At 47.9% G+C, this 19,338-nt stretch overlaps 1 pseudogene across 1 annotated transcript in view; it reads right to left on the bottom strand.

The window, feature by feature from the left end:
* LOC311168850 (general transcription and DNA repair factor IIH helicase/translocase subunit XPB-like) overlaps positions 1–17,631 on the bottom strand; it is a 63,072-nt pseudogene extending 45,441 nt beyond the window's left edge. Inside the window, exons 1-2 of the transcript in view lie at positions 17,565–17,631; positions 16,827–17,032 (exon numbers count right to left, since the gene is read on the bottom strand). The product of the transcript in view is annotated as a general transcription and DNA repair factor IIH helicase/translocase subunit XPB-like (transcript). The remainder of the gene's footprint in view (positions 1–16,826; positions 17,033–17,564) is intronic.
* Between the last annotated feature and the right edge of the window lie 1,707 nt (positions 17,632–19,338).

Raw genomic sequence — 19,338 nt, 5'->3', positions numbered from 1 at the left:
AATTTTAAGTCAACTGCAGAGTTGCCACTGTAACAATTTTATATACCAAGTTTCTTAGGCAAGCACTAGATAGATTGACAAAAGCAAGAAAAAAATTAGACACTTAATACCATAAACATTTTTCAGTAACTTGTCCATATGGCTTTAGATGTTACCTTGAATTCTGTAAAAAAATATAATCATTTACTGGGAGAATATATTGTTTATTCCAAGGGGAAAAGATAAGTAGATTAGTCTTCCTGGAACAAGATCTTATCAAGAGATAGAAGTCTAGAAGTAAGTTTTGTTTGTTTGCATAGGCCAGGATAATTATTATTTTCTTTGTAGAGCATGAGTAAACACATTTAAACAACGTAAAGTATTAATATCCAACATTAAAACCTTAAGGCATGTATGCTTTTTAAACCATTAAATTTTGAATTAGTTTTTTCCTTTACCACAATTTTAGATTGCGATCTCAAAATTTAGGATTTTTTTATATATAGGCGCCATTTAAAATTAATCCTCCGGAGGCAAAAAGCAAGAACAAAGAGATCTTTTGATTTTCATTTAAAACTTTTGGCGATCTGCATTAATTTTTTTTTAAATAATAAATTTTATTTTTATATTCCCCCATACAACTGCACATGCCCCATTCTGACCCCAATCCCTCCCCTCCCGGCCCCAACCTCCCAAAAAGTGTCTTTGGTTCATAGTTTTTTGTTGATTTTGATTTTCACTTTCTTATAGTTATTCATTTTCCTGATCCCTTATTTAAGTTTTCTAGATTCCTGCTATGAGTGAGACCATCCAGTATTGTTCTTTTTCTTTTTGGCTTATTTTGCTGAGCATGATCCCTTCCAGCTCCATCCATGTTGCTGCAAATTGCATGTGTTTATCTTTTTTGAATGCTGAGTAATATTCCATGGTATATATGTACCACATCTTCTTGATCCAGTCATCTATTTTTGGGCATTTGGGCTGTTTCCAAAGCTTAGCTATTGTAAATAGTGCTGCTATAAACATAGGGGTGCAGGTGCTCTTTGGAATGGATGTTTCTGTGTCCTTTGGGTAAATACCTAGGAGTGGAATTGCTGGATCATATGGAAGCTCTATGTTTAGTAGGTCCAGAAATCTCCACACAGCTCTCCATAGTGGTTGTACCAGTTTGCATTCCCACCAACAGTGCAGGAGAGTTCCTTTTTCTCCATACCCTCGCCAACATTTGTTGTTGCTAGTTTTTTTAATATGTGCCATTCTCACTGGTGTAAGATGGTATCTCATGGTAGTTTTGATTTGCATTTCTCTGATTACAAGTGATGTTGAACATTTTTTTCATATGTCTGTTGGCCATTTGCATTTCCTCTTCAGAGAAGTTTCTTTTTAGCACTTCTGCCCATTTTTTGACTGGGTTATTTTCTTTGTTGTTGTTGAGTCTCATTAGCTCTTTGCAGATTTTTGTGATCAGTCCTTTATCATTAGTGTTGGGTGCAAAAATGTTCTCCCATTTGGTGGGGTTTCTCTTTGTTTTTGTTATTGTCTCTTTTGCTGTGCAGAAGCTCTTTAATTTGATGTAGTCCCAGCTGTTTATCTTTGCCTTCATTATCACTGCTTTGGGTGATGTGTCCGTAAAGATGTCTTTGATATGCAAATCACGTAGTGTTTCACCTATATTTCCTTCTATGTATTTTATGGTTTCAGGTATTATGTCTAGTTCTTTAATCCATTTTGAGTTGATTTTTGTGTATGGTGTGAGGTAGTGGTCAAGCTTCATTCTTTTGCATGTAGCAACCCAGTTTTCACAGCACCATTTATTGAACAAACTTTCTTTGCTCCAATGCATAGTCTTTGCTCCTTTGTCAAAGATTAGTTGACCATAAATCTGTGGGTTTATTTCTGGATTTTCTATTCGATTCCATTGGTCTGTATGTCTGTTCTTGTTCCAATACCATGCAGTTTTGATGATTATGGCTTTGTAGTATAGTTTGAAGTCTGGGAGTGTGATGCCTCCATTTCCTTCTTTTTTTTTTTTCAGTAGAGCTTTGGCTATTCAGGGTTTTTGGTGATTCCATATGAATTAAATCAATAATTGTTCTATTTCTTTGAAGAATGACATTGAAATTTTGATTGGAATAGCATTGAATCGGTATATTGCTTTTGGTAGGATGGCCATTTTAATAATGTTTATTCTTCCAATCCATGAGCAGGGGATGTCTTTCCATTTCTTTGTGTCTTCTTCTATTTCTTTTAACAGTGTTTTTATAATTTTCTTTGTATAGGTCCTTTACCTCTTTTGTTAGATTTATTCCCAAATATTTGATTTTTTTTGTTTCGATAATAAAAGGGATGGTTTTTTTTATTTCTTCTTCTTCAGATTTATTGTTTATGTATAGGAAGGCTACTGACTTTTGCGTGTTGATTTTGTATCCTGCCACTTTACTGAACTGATTGATGAGTTGAATTAGTTTTTCTGTGGAGTGTTTGGGGTTCTCTATGTATATTATCATATCATCTGCAAATAGTGATAGTTTGACATCTTTTCCTATTTGGATTCCTTGTATGTCTTTCTCTTGTCTTATTGCTCTGGCTAGGACTTCCAGTATTATATTGAAAAGCAGTGGTGAGAGTGGACATCCTTGTCTTGTTCCAGATCTTAATGGAATTGCTTTCAGCTTTTCAACATTGAGGATGATACTGGCTGTTGGCTTGTCATAGATGGCCTTTATGATGTTGAGGTATGTTCCTTGTATCCCAAGAATTTCAAGGGCTTTTATCATGAATGGGTGTTGCACTTTGCCAAAAGCTTTCTCAGCATCTATTGATATTATCATATGGTTTTTATATTTCTTTTTGTTGATGTGTTGGATAACGTTGATTGATTTTCGGGTGTTGAACCATCCTTGTGTCCCTGGAATAAATCCTACTTGGTCGTGGTGAATTATCTTATGGATACATTGTTGGATTCTGATAGCTAAAATTTTATTGAGGATTTTTGCATCAGTGTTCATTAGGGAGATTGGCCTGTAGTTTTCCTTTTTTCTGTTGTCCTTATTCGGTTTTGGTATTAGTGTAATGTTGGCTTCATAGAACGTGTTTGGTATTTTCCCTTCCTTCTCAATTTTTTGGAAGAGTTTGTGAAGGATAGGCACTAATTCGTCTCTGAATCTTTGGTAGAATTCATTTGTAAATCCATCAGGTCCTGGGCTTTTGTTTTGGGGGAGGTTTTTGATTACCATTTCAATTTCGCTGCTTGTAATTGGTCTGTTTAGGTGTTCTATTTCTTATTTATCTAGCTTTGGGTGATTGTAGAGTTGTAGGAATTTGTCCATCTCCTCTAGATTGTTGAACTTGTTTCCATATAACTGTTCATAGTAGTTACTGATTATTCTTTTGATTTCTGCTGTGTCCGTTGTGATTTCTCCTCTTTCATTTATGATCCTGTTTATTTGTGCTTTTTCCCTTTTTTCCTTTGTGAGCCTTGCTAGGGGTTTGTCTATTTTATTGATTTTTTCAAAGAACAAGCTCTTGGTTTCATTGATCTTTTGTATTGTTTTTTTAGTTTCAATTTCATTTATTTCTGCTTTGGTTTTTATTATTTCTTTTCTTCTACTGGTTTTGGGGTTTTTTTGTTGTTCTTTTTCTAGATCTCTGAACTTTGAGATTAGGTTGTTTCTTTGAGTTCTTTCTTGTTTTTTGATGTGAGCTTCTATTGCTATATATTTCTCTCTTATTACGGCTTTTGCTGCATCCCATACATTTAGGATATTAGTGTCCTCCTTGTCATTCAATTCAAATAATTTTTTAATTTCTTCTTTGATCTCCTCGTTAGTCCAGTGGTCTTCCAGTAGTGTGGTTTTTAATCTCCATGAGGTAGGATAGTTCCTTGCCTTCTTTTTATGGTTTATTTCTAGTTTGATGCCTTCATAGTCAGAAAAAATGGTTGGTATGATTTCAATCTTGGTGTATCTGTTGATGTTTGTCTTGTGCCCCAGTATGGGATCGATCCTGGAGAATGATCCATGTGCGCTTGAGAACAATGTGTACTCCGTTTTTTTTGGGTTTAGTGTTCTATAGATGTCTGTTAAGCCCAAATGCTCTAGGTCCTTATTTAGAGCTTTAGTTTCTTTACTTATTTTTTGTCTTGTTGATCTATCCATTGTTGATAGTGGTGTGTTGAAGTCTCCCACTACGTATGTGTGTTCTCTGATGTCTGTTTTCAGAGAGGACAACAGTTGTCTGATATATTTTGGTGCTCCTTCATTTGGTGAGTATATGTTAATGAGTGTTATTTCTTCTTGAAGTATTGTCCCCTTGATCATAATGTATGACCATTGGGGTCTCTTTTTATTTTTTTGAGTTTGAAGTCTGTTTTATCTGATATAAGTATAGCTGTTCCTGCTTTCTTTTTTGGTCCATTTGGTTGTAGGATTGTTTTCCATCCTTTAACTTTGAGCCTATTTTTATCTTTTGTAGCTAAATGTGTTTCCTGGAGATAGCAAAAGGTTGGGTTTTGTTTCTTAATCCAGGCTGCAACTCTGTGTCTTTTTATTGAAGAGTTTAGTCCATTGACATTTAGAGTTAATATTGATATGTTAGCATCTGTATTTGCCATTGTGTTTGTCTTTCCTTTGATTTTATTTATTTATTCTTTTAATAACTTTTTTTTTTTTTTTGGTCTTCTTTCGTTGTTATTCGTCCCTCTGAGGTTCTGGCTTTAGGATTCCTTGTAGTATTTTTTGGAGTGGGGGTTTAGTCGTAATGAAATTCCGGAGTTTCTGTTTGTCTGGGAAGATCCATATTCTTTCTTCATAGAGGAAGGAGAGCTTTGCGGGATAGAGTATTCTTGGTTGGCATTTGTTTTCTTGGAGTCTGTTGACTATGTCCCTCCACTCTCTCCTTGCCCGTAGTGTTTCTTCAGAGAAGTCTGATGTCAGCCTGATTGGTTTTCCTTTGAATGTTATCTGTTTCTTCCCTCTTGTCAGCTTCATTATTTTTTCCTTGTCCTGGATTCTTGGGAGCTTTACTATTATGTGTCTTGCTGTATTTTTTCCTTTCGTCGTGGAATTTTGGTGTTCTTCTTGCTTCTTGTATATCAATTTTCAGCTCCTTCTTCACATTTGGGAAGTTCTCTTCAATTATCTCCTGGAATATTTTCTCTGTTCCTACATCTCTCTAATCTCCTTCTGGAATTCCTATAACTCTTATATTTCCTTTCCTCATGGAGTCAGATAGTTCCCGAAGTCTTTCTTCGTTCTTTTTCCTTCTTACTTCTCTTTCCTTTTCTATTTTGGTTCTTTTTATTTCTGTGTCTTCAAGAGTACTTATTCGTTCTTCCATTTCATCTATTCTGCTTTCATTGCTTTTCCCAGAGTTCTTTAGTTCCTCCATTAATTCTTTGATCTCTTGCATTTCTTTTACTTCCCTCTTTAGGGACTCAATTTCATTCTTCTGACCATTGTTTTCCCTCTTTAGGGACTCAATTTCATTCTTCTGACCATTTTTTTCCCTCTTTAGGGACTCAATTTCCTTCTTCTGATCATTGTTTTCCTTTATGACTTCTGTCACTTTTTTAATCAGGGCAATTTTAAATTCTCTTTCTGGAAGGCTCAGAAGTTCTTCCAAGTTACTGTCGTTGCAATCTGGAGGGTGGCTTTCTTTTTGTCGTGTGCTTCTTTCCTGAGGCGTTGTTAGGTTGTGTGTGGTTCTTCTACTCCCTACTGTCTGTTTTCTAATTTGTCGTATGCATTGGGACACTGTGTTGCTCGGACTGGCCGTCATCTTGGGTGAACTTCTCCGCTCCCCTCTGGCTCCTCCAGGAACCATCTCTGGCTTCTGGGGGAGCTTTCTGCTGGTTTTAGGCAGTCTTTACTGAAGAAATGTCCCTGTTCTAAACTGGTGAAGCGGGACGCAGTCCCTGCGCATCTGGTCTCAGGCACACTCTTCTGCGTGCCCGGTCTGCCCTGGACGTGCGTGCCTGCTCCCTCTGTGGGCTCAGACTGCTGGTTGGAAGGGGCCTGGCGTGGGCTAACTTCCCAGCTGCCCACTGGGTCCTCCAGAAGCCTTCTGCCCTTTTCAAGAAGTCTTAAGAAATTTCCCTGTTCTATGGGGTGTTAGTGACTTTTTTCTGGTCACTAGGTGGCGCCAGAGATCTCTCCTATTGTCCTTGGGGGGCTGTTTTTCAACCCCCCCACCCCGTGGGACAGGGAACAGAGAGCGAGAATGGTAGGGTAAACCTCAACGGCTTTGGGGTGCTGTGTCTGCCTTGTGCCCCACTGTCGTGGAGAACCCACGCCCAGAATTTCGTGCCCCGGGTCTCAGTTCAAAGCCCTCAGGTCCAGGGCGCGGGCTGTAGCCCAGTTCAGCGGCGCGGGAATGGCGCCTTTTGCACCCAGCTCCCATGCCTGGGCGCCTGGTTCCTGCTTACTCAGTGAGGGACTTTCACCCCCATGAGGGCCTCCGCGCGTCTCCCCGCAAGCCTAGGTCGCAGGCGCGGGGACCTGGGCAGCCGCGATCCCGGTCCGCGTTTGCTTTTCAAGTTGGCCAAGCGCACCGCTTTTCCGCGCAAGCTTACTGGCCGGCCCGGGGCTGTGTGCAGGTCTCCTCCAGAGTCTCTTTGTTCTTCTCTAATGGCGCCCGGAGCCGTTCGCTCACCGCCGCGGCGAATCCTGCAGGGTTCTCCACAGCTCCTGTTCACGGGGTGTGGTGGCTGCAATAGTTCCTTTCCACTCACAGTCCCGCTTGCTGCATAGTTTGTTCTTGTTGGTCGTTTTAGTTTGTTGTTTCCCTCCTCTCTGCTGGTCGGAGAGTGCCGACTCTGTGGGTGGGGGAGGGGACCATGTGCATTAATTTTAAGATACAGTTATTTTTACCAATATTTGTAAAGACACTGAGAAACTACAGTTTAGTAAACTTCCCTTCTTTAGTAACAATTTTTTCTTTGACACATTTATTTAACCAAGTTTTTAATATCCTTTTTTTATCAAGCAGGTTTTTAATGACATAGAAGTTAGAATTCTTACATAGAAAAAGTACCCAATTTTAACCCTTACTTAAAACCTAGGGTCCAACCAAAGACCACAACAATTTCAAAGTTAAGCAGTTTGTATTAAATTTCTTAGACAAGAAAAACATTTTAAGTTTGTATTTTTAAGTATTATTAATTGGCTTTACATTGTTTTAGTTTTGTCACAATGAGACCAAGCACATTTTTAAGACAAAAGACATTTTTTTTTTTCAGAACCATGTATGGGGAGGACAGAAGAGGAAGAATAAGATCTTCCTTTACAGTTTGCCTGTTTTCAAACTCTTATCAGAAATTAATTAGTCTTAATAAGAAACTAAACTTTCACAGGTCCAATAAGCAGTTTAGAAGTTGTTACTTAACCAAAAATCACCTTTTATGGCTCGTTAGCAAGTCCAAAGTAACTCAGCAGTTTTTACCTTTAACATTTTGGACTTTAAAATCAGAAAAACACAGGGAAATAGAGCTTTTTCCCTAGCATGAACCAAAACAGTTTTTCAAGGTGGACAAAGGGAGAGTCTAGTTTTCCCACAACTGGAAGGCAGCAGAGACATACCAATAATCTCAACACTGGAAAAAATAATCCAGGCAGCTGCTTATTGAGAGCAAAGGCAGTCTTTTTTACCAGCCAGCTGTAGTGGACCCCTTTAATTATTAGTCCCCAGCATTTTGTCTTTTTGTCTTGACTGTGACCAAGGAGGGTTAGCTGGAGAAGATGCCATTTATGGCCAAATTGGGATAGTTTTTAAGAATGTGGCTTAAGGGCATGTCCCATGGAATTGAGATAGAGCATTTTATGGTCTCTGTAGCAATAAAAGAAAAGTACCCACAATCGCAGGGTAGAGACAAAGCAGGGGGAATTCCTGCAGTAAAGTCAGAGGTCGTCCCATCCGACCAGGACCATATATCATGGTCTCTTGACTGGCTCTTAACTCTAGGATGCCAGGAGAGCTGTAGAGACTTGGGTTTAAGTGACTTACTAAGAGAAGCAACAGGTAAGCTAGGAGACAATTACTCCTGAAAATTGGTCTCAATTCTAAGATGCAGGAGAGATGCATGCCTCTTTTGCATGGCTGACGAGGAGACTCCCATCTGCAAAAAGGAATGAAAGCGGGTGTTCAACACCAGCTTCTTTCCCCAAAGGCGGAGAAAACCTATAGACAGGTCAAATTATGGATTTAGGGTCAAATTGAACCCAATTCTTAATCCACTTCTCCCTTGCCTTTTTACCGGAGGCGTCCCTCCATTTAAACTTGGAGCTCTAACTATGAGTGATCAACAGTTTCCTCGCATAAAAGTCCACTGGAGTTAACCACTCCTTTCCAGTGTGACCGATGTATCTCTGTCTGTCTCCCACCGAACAAACAGGTGTCGGGTACCGGACTTTGTGGGACCCTACCGGCGACCCCTAACCAGTCTCTGTGCAAAGGGCATCTATTCCAAGCTTCTAGCGAGCTTATAGTAAGCCATTCTCCTCATCTGATGAAAGACCCTGAACACACCTGAACAATAGAGACTTAACACAAGCCACAGACCGAATCCTGAGACCTAACTTTTAATGATGTCCATTTGCCAGACAACAAAACTGATTCCTTTTTTCTTAAGTCATAGCCCTTGAAGCGGCAGTAGCCCAGAGCCTACTATTTGTTTATTTGAAACTCCCTTTTGAAAAACTGTCATGAGACAAATTTATAATACCAAAGGTATAATTAATTAGCTGGACCTAGGATTTGAGGCAAAACTGTATATACATCCTTGTCATAATATGAAACTCAGCCTCTTCTGCCTGTGCCAACCGGCAGAATTAAAACAGACACCAGGGAAAAGGCTCCCAGGGGTGCCCCAAGATTTTTATAAGACCATTTTGTACCTTATGACTGATAAGTTGCCTTGATAGAAGCTGAAAGAAGTCCATCCTATAGGGGAGGGATCAAGAAGGTGAAAGTCCCTTTTTTTTTTTTAGACTGTTAGGCCTCCGTGACTCTCGCCTAGGTGCCAACCTAGCAGAACGCCTTGTCTGAGCCATCGGATCTCCTGGGTGTCCAGGGTTCCAAGGGTCACAGCTTGGTCATTCTGAGCACCCTCGGAGTCCACGGATGATAGAGGAAAGTAGGAATCAGTGACAAGAGAGTCCCGACATTCCCACTCAGCAAGTGGGGGATCAGGAAGCCTTGCCAGCTGAGAAACCTGTCACCCGAGGCTTTAAGAATGGCGGCCTCACGCTAGTCGCTTTTACCGGGCCGACGGGTGCCCATTAATTTTTTGCAATCAAATAAAGGACAGAGAAAAAGTTTGTGAAATATCTACTGCCTGTCTGAAGCCCACAGGTAATGGAGAAGTAAAATCAGTTGCATTGCAAGAGAAGGACGAATAGGGAGGGGGGAGAGAGAGAGAGAAAGAGAGAGAGAGAGCAAGGAAAGACATGGAGCCATCCAAACAATCCTAACAGGGATCTGAGACCAGGATGGGGTTCTGTGTCGGATCCTGTGTGGTGCTTAGTGAGGAATGACTTTCCCAACTGTCACATTGGGACCATTCATCCTCTACTGGGTCTCGGCAGCTGCCCCTCTGCTGAAGGTAAGGGAGGATGGCCCGAGCTGCTGGGAGATCAGCCCCTTATGTGCAGCTCCCAGACGGCCTCTACATGACGTATGTGCCTAGCTCTTCGGAGACCGGAGTCCCTCATACGACGACACCAGACTTTTATTCTTTGACTAGCAGATGGGCTAGTCCCCTTACCTGGTCTGGTCACCAGTTTATCCTTTCACAGGAATCTTTAAGGCAGTCACCCTTTGGCATTTACTGACTGTCCTGTGTCCTTTTTATGGCCTCTTTGATGGTTCCAAGAGAAAGAAAATGTTTAGCAAGAGAAGTTTAGGACAAGCTGAAGATAGAAACAATTTGTGCCTCTCGGCTGACTTACCCAAAATCTTGTGAGATCCCGGACGAGCCCCCAAAATGATGCCGGAATTGTCAGGCCTAGTCTCTCAGCCAGGAACAGATCCAAGGCTGCAGGGCAGCGCTGAGCCCCGGCCACTAGACCCCCACGGGTTGGTGTCTCACGAAGCCGCAGCAGGGACTTCGCAGACGCTCAGGCAAGCAAGCGAGAAGAGGCAGATTTGTTTATAGAAAGAAAAAGTTTATTGAGGAGAAAAAGAACAGAAATAAAGTGGGACTCGCAGGCCAGGGAACCAGGCCTGGGAGGGGCAAGGAAGCCAAAGTGGAGTCGTGTCTCAGGGAATATATACCTTTTTTCCCTCATTATTCTAAAGCTCCACCAGTCTCTTTGTGATTGGTTAGTTCTCGGCTGTCTCACTTAATTTGCTACTGAGCAGGGGATCTTCACATTCCTTATCTAACAGCTTTGTCTTTCCCCATTTGTTGCATCTTTAAATTTATGGCCCAGTCCTCCGGATGGGCATCCCTGCATTGAAGTTAAACAGCTGCCCTTCTAATGTGTCCATAAATTAAACCTCTCTCCATTTCCCCAATTTCTGCCTCCCTTTACCACCTGAAGGAAACCAGGACTAGCATTAACAATGTTGTCCTTGGTCCTGGGATGTTTGTTTTTCCTAGTGGAATGGGTTACTTTCCCTTGGTTGTCCTTATCTCTGAAGCTTCCCTAAATTCTTCAGAGGTCCCCTCCTGCACTGTCCCTAAAACTGCCTAATATCTAGTTTGCCCTGTGTCTCACCTATGGAAGTTGTGCAAAAACAGACTCTGAGATAAGTAGCAAAAAATTACCACCACTATTTGTATGCTGTGTTGGTATCAAGGGGAGAGTGCCAGGACCAGCCTCCGGCAAAATGTCTTGTCAGGGGTTCCTGAAAGGATGAGACGGCCTAAGCGACCTGTAAGGGGCTGAAAGTTAAGGGCTGAGGGGAAGGGGATGAGGTAGTGAGGAGACACTGACACTGGATGAGATGCAAGTATCTTCTGCCGAGAGACTTAGCAGGCCTTTATTTATTCATTTTTAGTAATCAGAAAAATTACATCATTATGTGTAAAGCAGAAACAATTAGTGTATTATATTCCCATGGACTACTGGCTCCTACGGGTATCAGCTAGACGGTAGCCTTCAAGGTTAATAGATAAAAAAAAAACCTAACAGTAAAACTTATTATTTCAGCTAGACAATTACCTAAGACACTGGATAGCTGCCAGTGCTTCCCTATCAGCTAAAGCCTAAGCATCAAAGACTCTCCTATTCATATGGCCTTCAGCCGGAGACCAGCTACTACTCAGCTATCAGAACTTTTTCTACCTAGAAACTTCTTAACACAGTTAACTTCATTTTAAAACTTTCCTAAGAAACATCTAAAAAAGCAAAAGAAGGATTTACTATATATAATTGTTGTGCTGGATTGCTTGTTAGATATGTACAATAAATTGTCTCCCATTGTCAAGTGGGCCAAATTGTTTAATAACTAATTTTCTAAGCAGATATTTTCTGTGCCATTTGCTTGCAGTATACTGATGCATATAATTTGTTGCCTAATGTACTTTCTCATAAATTTTGTCTCTCTTTATGACCAAGAACAAAAAATGAAGGAATGTTAGATCTTCAGCCCCAAGGTGTGAGGCTCTTTAACTTAGCTGCTTGCCAGTGTCTTATCTGGCTGGGGCATCAAGGTCCCCTGCAGCAGGAGAGAAAATGTGAACACAAGTTAGCTTTGCTGGGAAAAAAACTGCAACCTTGCCTCAGGTCCCGGTCACTCAAAACAAAAAACTTTGTGGAATTATTAGGGGGAAAAGGATGTCCTAAAGCTAATTCCATACAGGCTTTGTGGACTCCACCCCCACCCCAGGCCAAAGCCAAAGACACTGGGAACTCCAAATCCCATCACCACCAAAGGGAAGGTGGCTGGGACCTGAGGGTGGGGTTAAGCAGCCAGGTTGGTATAAAGCCAGACACGTGGGCTTTGGAGGGGTCCCCCATTTTGGCTTTCCGCCAGCTCGCAGCGTCTGGCCAGCGCTGAGAGTGCCTTTGGGTTTCCAGGTTGGCAGATCGGGAAGGACACATTGAGGACTTTATTTCCCTATTTTCTCCCTGAGTTGTACATTTCCTTATTTCCTTTTCCCTTGTAAATAAACCTTTTATTAACCTTTTGTGTATGCCTGTAGTGGAGTATTAATAAGTTCCTTTTAAGCGCGCGGGTGAGGACCAACAGCCAGGCAACCCATTCAATATCTGGGCTGCCCTATAACAGCTTCAGAACAAAATGCAAAAAAATTACTAGTATTATGGCAAAGAAAACTTAGTAAATATCAGGTGTATCCAGTCCTGTGTAGGAAATTTGTACTCTCAACAGTTCCATCAATAGGAATCTGTTGAGGGCCTCCCCGGTGGCACAGCGGTTGAGCGCTGGGTTGCCAAGCTGCCCGCAGCCTCTGAAGCGCCGGTTCAATCCCCGGCTGCTCCCTTGCCACCGGAGAAGGGTCCCACAGGGCGCACAGACCTCTCCTTCCGCCCGCTGCTCCCCTCTGCAGTGTACTTCGGTCCTTCTGCCTGCTCTGCTCCCCACTCTGGCTCTGGTGAATTCTCTCACCCTCCCGTGCTTCTGACTGTACCCAGTGCTTGTATAAATAAATAAATAAATCTTAAAAAAAAAAAAAGGAATCTGTTGAGGTCTTTTTCCCTATTTTTCCAGAAACAATTTCTGTCAATAAACAATTGAAGTATACACTATTACAAGGCGCCAATCACCATTGACAATTTACATACATATCAGGTACTGAGGTTTTATACACATTTTAGAAAACCAGTGTTAACATTTTTGTACATGCCAAAGTTTTACCATTTTCCCAAGTGACAATGCATCCCTTCCAGTTTTACTTCACCAGGTAAGCCAAATAGAACAAATTCATCTAACGCTTTTCCCAGGCGGAAAGGGAGAAACTTTGTGGAGTGTCTCAGGAGCTCTACTGAGGTTCCACAAAATTTCCTTGCATCAGCCAAATGACAGGCTACCAAATTTGTACTTGAATTTAGATTTCTGGGAAGCTTTGCCATAAATATCAGAAAAATAACAGAAACAACAATATTCAGTCTCTATTGATACAGGAATTGCCTAAGCTCCCAGCCAGGAACGGATCCCAGGCTGCAGGGCAGCGCTGAGCCCCGGCCACTAGACCCCCACGGGTTGGTGTCTCACGAAGCCGCAGCAGGAACTTCGCAGACGCTCAGGCAAGCAAGCGAGAAGAGGCAGTTTGTTTAGAAAAAGAAAAAGTTTATTGAGGAGAAAGAGCAGAAATAAAGTGGGACTCCCAGGCCAGGGAACCAGGCCTGGGAGGGGCAAGGAAGCCAAAGTGGAATTGTGTCTCAGGGAATATATACCTTTTTTCCCTGATTATTCTAAAGCTCCACCAGTCTCTCTGTGATTGATTAGTTCTCGGCTGTCTCACTTAACTTGCTACTGAGTGGGGGATCTTCACATTCCTTATCTAACAGCTTTCTTTTTCCCCATTCGTTGCATCTTTATCTTTATGGCCCAGTCCTCCGGATGGGCATCCCTGCATTGAAGTTAAACAGCTGCCCTTCTAATGTGTCCATAAATTAAACCACTCTCCATTTCTCCAATCTCCACCTCCCTTTACCACCTGAAGGAAACCAGGACTAGCATTAACAATGTTGTCCTTGGTCCTGGGATATTTGTTTTTCCTAGTGGAATGGGTTACTTTCCCTTGGTTGTCCTTATCTCTGAAGCCTCCCTAAATTCTTCAGAGGTCCCCTCCTGCACTGTCCCTAAAACTGCCTAATTTCTAGCTTGCCCTGTGTCTCAATAGGAGATGCAAGGGCCTGCAGAGAGGAGCCACCACCCCTCAGAGCCCACCACTGACAGCCCAGGCCATGGCCTCCAGCCCCCCTCAACATGGGCAAGGCACCCCTGCCACCACTGCAATGGGGCTGAAGCTAAACACTCTTCCAGGGGCAGTCCAGTAAGGGCAGCACAACCTGGGGTACACAGCATCAGGGGACAGAGCCACTGAGCTGGATGGAGCCAAGCCCGGGCATCAGCCCTCCATGACCCCAGGTGCCCTCTCGTGGAGGTTGCAGCAACACCAGCCCTGCAGGCACAAGCAAGGGCTCCCACAGCAACCCCCCTGGATGGCCAGACTCTAAAGGCAGTTGGAGCCTGAAGCTGGCCCCAGTACCTCTGGGGCATTGCCTGTCATGGCCCTCCACTGTCTTGAGAGCTGGAATCCCATGTCCAAGCTGCAGCACTCACAGAGGGGAAGATGCCACCCCAGGGACCCTTGTACGCAGGGCTCAGCCAGCACTTGATGTGCATCAGGGAGGAGGAACAGCCATGTGGGGGCTCAGAGCTTTCTCTTCCTCTTTACCAAACAGCCCCCACCGCGTAACAGCAGCACTGACCCATGCACACAAGGCAGGACTCAGCACACAGCCAATTGCTTGGACAACAGCCTTTGGCAGTTCAAGCACCCCCACTGCCCACCCAAACTCAGGGAGGCTGCAAACCTCAGTAACGGGGCAGTGACCCATCAGGCAACACAACACTAAATCACCATGAGCTGGATCTCCACCTGCCCACCAGGGGCACCTCCCCTATAGGGCCCAGCTGGAGGGCTCCGCTTTACAACCAGCCACACAGGACCCAAAGGGCCTCAGCTCCTGGGGCAAGTAGTACCATGTGGGAGATGGCTGCTGCTGGCCACCACCCAGAACTCCAGGCCTCTGACACTGGCAGGCAACACAGGGACAGCTAACCTCAGGCCCCCATGGACCTCCAATTACCACCTTCGCTGGATCTACGGTGACACTATAGCCCCCATGGGGCTGCAGTGGCCTGGGCACTGCCCACAGGCAGGCACTCCTGGAGCCCCACCAGCACCAGCTGTGCCCACAGGCCTCTCTTGCACAATGGAGCTGGCAACGTGGGGCTCCTCCTTTCTCTGGCATCTCCTCTTCCAGCAGCACCACACAAAGGCTGCCCTCTAGCCCCAAAACAGCCCCATGGGTCCAGGTGGCTCAACACACTGGCTCTTTCCAAAGTGAGGGCTCCAGGTAGCATGACACCCCACTGAGGGTACCAGGCAGTGTCCGGAGCCGCATGGAGCATGCGCCGTGTTGTGCATGCTCTGAAGTTAGGTTTCGGTTTCTGTTTAGCCTTCGGAGAAACCACTGTGCTTCCGAAAAATCACGTGGGACTGAGAGGTACGAGAGAGGAGCGAGGGGGGGGATAAGAAGGGAACCACGGGAGAGATTGGAGATACTGCGTAGAGGATAGGGAGAGAGACTGCGTGGAGGAGAAGGAGAGAGACTGCGTGGAGGAGGAGAGAAACTGCGTGGAGGATAGGGAGAGAGACTGCGTGGAGGAGAAGGAGAGAGACTGCGTAGAGGATGAGGCGAGGAGACCTCGAGAGGGAGACTGTGGAAAGGATACTGCGTAGAGACTTTGAGAGAGGATACTGAGAAACGTACTGAGAGAGGAGCATGGAGAAGGCCAGGGAAGGTAGTAGGACAGGGAAAGGAAAAAACATGTAAAAGTAGGAAAAGGAAAAAGGAAAAATAAAGAAGCAAACGCTAGCGTCAAGTTGTCAAGCCCCTCATTTCAATCCTCAGCCCTTCTCTTTTCGTGCCTCCGAATCCCGCGGGTCGGGTCAAGGCAGTATCCACCAGCCACACCAACTATGAGCTGCCCAGCTAGCAGCCACAGGTACGCACAGCCTGAGGGCCAAAAAGACTGATCCCAAGCACAAGACTCACCTCAGGTGCCCCTACAGCTTGAGTGCTCAGTGAACATCAGTTGTAGAACACAAGGGCCCTCTTCACTGCATCCCAGGTGGATAGTGGCCTTGGGAGGGAGCCCAGAGACCCTGGCACAGTGTAAGCTAAGAGCCAGGTGGTGGCCAGGGCAGCACAGAGCATGGCCAGAGAAGACCAAGACAAGAAAGGCCACAGAGGCCCAGAGGGCTCAACTCTGAGGCTGTAAATGCACAGTGGGGTCAACTCATGACATTGGCAACTGCATGACTGACCCTCCAGGAGGGGAGGGCAAGCTCCCTGAGGAGCCACACCACTGAGGTGTGCAGCTGTGGACACTCCATCATCCCCAGCTTGGTCTGAGGCCAGCACCACAGCAGGCGGGGCCGCAGGGACACAAGGCCAGGGCAGCTCCTTTCAGGGCATCCGAACAGCGAGGCACACTGGGGGCCAGGCCCTGTAGACAAGCAAACAGGAGCACAGAAGAGGAGCAAGTCCTGAGCCATTGGGGTACACAGCAGAGGCCACAGGCAGGGGCTGAGGGCCCTGGAACACACGGAGGCATCGCCACAGAAAACATGCACCCGCCAGGACACCCGCCTCCTCCCAGCCCAGTGCTCCACATTCACAGCACCAGGAGCAGCCACCAGCATGGGTATTGGCGCAAGGTCTGACCCAGCAGCAGCCTCAGGCTGGAGGCATTTTCTCTACACATCTGTTTGTGCTTGAGCCCGCCTTGTGGGCACAGGGTTCCACATCTGACAAGGCACCCCTCACAGGAAGGGCTGGTGCAGGCCCCAGCACTCACCATAGCAGTTGGGGGGCTGTTATCCTAGTCTTGAAACAAGACTTACAACCCTACTGGGAGTGCCCCCCTCACCAGCTCGAGGTGTGGGGTGCGTTGTGGATGCAGTGCTTGCATTCTGCGTGAGGCATCACTACCCTGATCAGGTCTTGGGGAACGTGCAGGAAACTCACAGCCCTGCCAGGCAGCACCCCCAGCTACTCCAAGATGGAGACGCTTATTGCAGACTCCGGCTTCTAAGAGGCTGAGCACCGGTCTGGCCACGGCGCCAGTTGCCCGCTTGGCACACTCACCCCGCCTTTGGGCAGCGGCAGGACCCGCTGGGAGACCGTGTGTGGCAGCCGGCTGTGCTTCCACCGTGGGCGGGTGCTGCTGCGGCGCGCGGTGCACAGCTCTGAGGCGCCATGGCGAGGGCGCGGGTTTGCGGAGACACCCGAAAACGCAGACACGGGCGAGGGCACGCACGGGGTTCCGCCCCCACAGAGCAGCCGCCGATACTCTGGCGGCAAAAAGCGCCGATTTGGGGCCAGAGAAACCTCAGCGCCCAGGGGCGGGGCTGAGCCGCAGGTCCCCGCGGGCCCCTGAAGCTGCGGCCCGAAGGTGGGGGGCCTCTCCGCACCCCGCGGGCGGCTCCGGCCCGACCCCGCCAGAGACCCGCGTCCTGAGGCTCAGGGATCCTGGGATCCGGCCCCGGGCCCCTGGCTTCAGCCCACGCGCCGTCCCCGATTCGCGGCCCCGGCCCGGGCCTTTCCGCGGGTTTGGCGCGAAGCTTGCACCTCGCGGGGTTCGCCTGCCCGCCCCCCGCGACCCCCGGCGCCCGCCCCCCGCGACAGCGCCCGCCCCAGGTCCCCGGCCGGCTGCGCCGAGTTCGCGGGGGGCTCGGCCCCCGCCCCCCTCACTCGCGGATGCTGTGCCGGCTCCGGCTCCAGACACCCCAGGCTCGCGGCTCGCGGCCCCCGACCCCGTTCAGGCGCCGCCCCCACCCGCAGCGCTCGGCCCCCAGCCCCCGGCCCGACCTCGGGGTCACGGACCCCGCTTGATTCGCGGCCCCCGACCCCGCGGCTCCTGCGGGAGATTTGGGGTGAACAGCGGCGGCATCTCCGACCTCCGGGCTCGGCAGCGGTGCTGGATCCCGGCGGTCCCTCACATCCCCGGGGCTCCCTCCCCTGGGACGGGACGCGGCAGTCGGGCCTACGGAGATGCAGCCCCTGGCGCGGGACAGCCGCTGCCTCCCCCGGGACCCGCCCGCAGAGGTGCGCCCCGCGCTGCGCAGGTCCCGGCGGGCTGCGGGAGGAGGCGCGGGCCCCGCGGAGAGCTGGTCGACCCGCGCTGCGCGCAGCCCCTGCCCGCCCCCTGTACAGCTGCGCTCACAATCCCCGGCGTCGGACGCCTAGCGCGCAGCCCGCCCGACCCGCCCGTCCCGCCCGCGCGCCCCGGCCTCCCGGAACCGCGCGCCTGGCGCCGCCGCTAAATCCACCCCCTTCGCGGGTGGGCGTGGGGGGTGGGCAGGCGCCATCTACGCGGCCGTCAGGGGGCGCCCAAGCCGCCACCGCCCCCCCCCCCCCCCCTCCTAGCCCGGCTCCGCCTAGCGCGCAGCTTTAGCTGGTCTCAGCGGCCGCGCTCCCAGGAAGACGCTGAGACTGGGCGGCCGAGGCGAGGCGGTGGGGTCGGCGCGCACCAGCATGAGCCACGCGAGGACGCGGGACGCAGGACACGACCCAATGGCCTCGGACCTGGGAAGCGGGGGCGGAGGCGGCGGGGAGTCCCTTCCCCGTCCGCAGGAATTGGGGGCCGGGTGTCTGGCGCCCGCCTGGGGGCTGGGGGCGGCCCCGAGGTCAGGCTTCCTGCCGGGCGGCCGCCGGCGGTGGCCCCAGGCCCTCCCCTGGGGTCGCTCCGCCTGCGCGGCCACCTTTGCGCGCGCGCCTCTGGGGACAGGGCCGCCCTCCGCGCCCGCGGGTGTCCTCAAGGCTCGGCTCAGCTGGAGGTACCAGGACCCTCCTCTGACGCCGAGACTCGCAGCTGCGCGCACGGTCCTGGGGCGGCTCCACGGCGGGGTGGCTCCTTGGGGCCCTCCCAGCGGGCTACTGTGTGCCAATGGCCAGGCGCAGGAAAGAACCGGAACGCTTGCCTTCTGACTTGGAGGGCCCTCAGGGCTAGTGCTGTGGATGCTCACCTGCATCCTTTCACCCCAGGACTCGTTCTTCCTGAGGGCCCACTGTGTGCTGAAGCCTGGGTGACATCCAGAGTACAGGGGAGATTCAGGCCCTGGGCACCAGGGCCAGGCCAGGGCTTTCCCCACTTACTCATTTCCCCTGATGTTTTCTGAGGACCTTCTGTGTGCCAGGGCCAGTGCAGGTGATGCTAGAACGGAAGCAAAAAGCCCAACAGTCCCTGGTTCCTTGGCCGAGCAGAGCTGAGCTGAGCGGCCTCCCCAGTCTGGACTCTCCTCCTCCAGTTATACACCCGCAGATCCCTGGTGCTTAACTTACTTTCAAATAAATCATGTTTTTCAAACTTTTAGGGGTGGAACAAGGGAACCTGAGTATGGATTGTACAGGGATAAGAAGAGATTCATTCTGTTGGGATGATGTTGAGATGATTTTGGTTAGACACGCAAGCAAAGGTTTTTACCACCGAAGCGAGGTCAGATCTTATAATTCAAAATAAATTTGGAAACAACATTTGCATGACCTATTTTAAAATCATTTATCTGTTATAAAGTCTAGTAAACTCTTGTTTTTCTTGGTGATGTTTAAATTTTCAAAGGTGTTGAATTAGGGAATGCACCATACTTTATACACTTTT

This window comes from Talpa europaea (assembly GCF_964194135.1).
Source record: "Talpa europaea genome assembly, chromosome: 3".
Taxonomy (NCBI): Eukaryota; Metazoa; Chordata; class Mammalia; order Eulipotyphla; family Talpidae; genus Talpa; species Talpa europaea.
The sequence above is the reverse complement of the archived record's forward strand: the minus strand, read 5'-3'. Positions and strand labels throughout refer to the sequence as shown.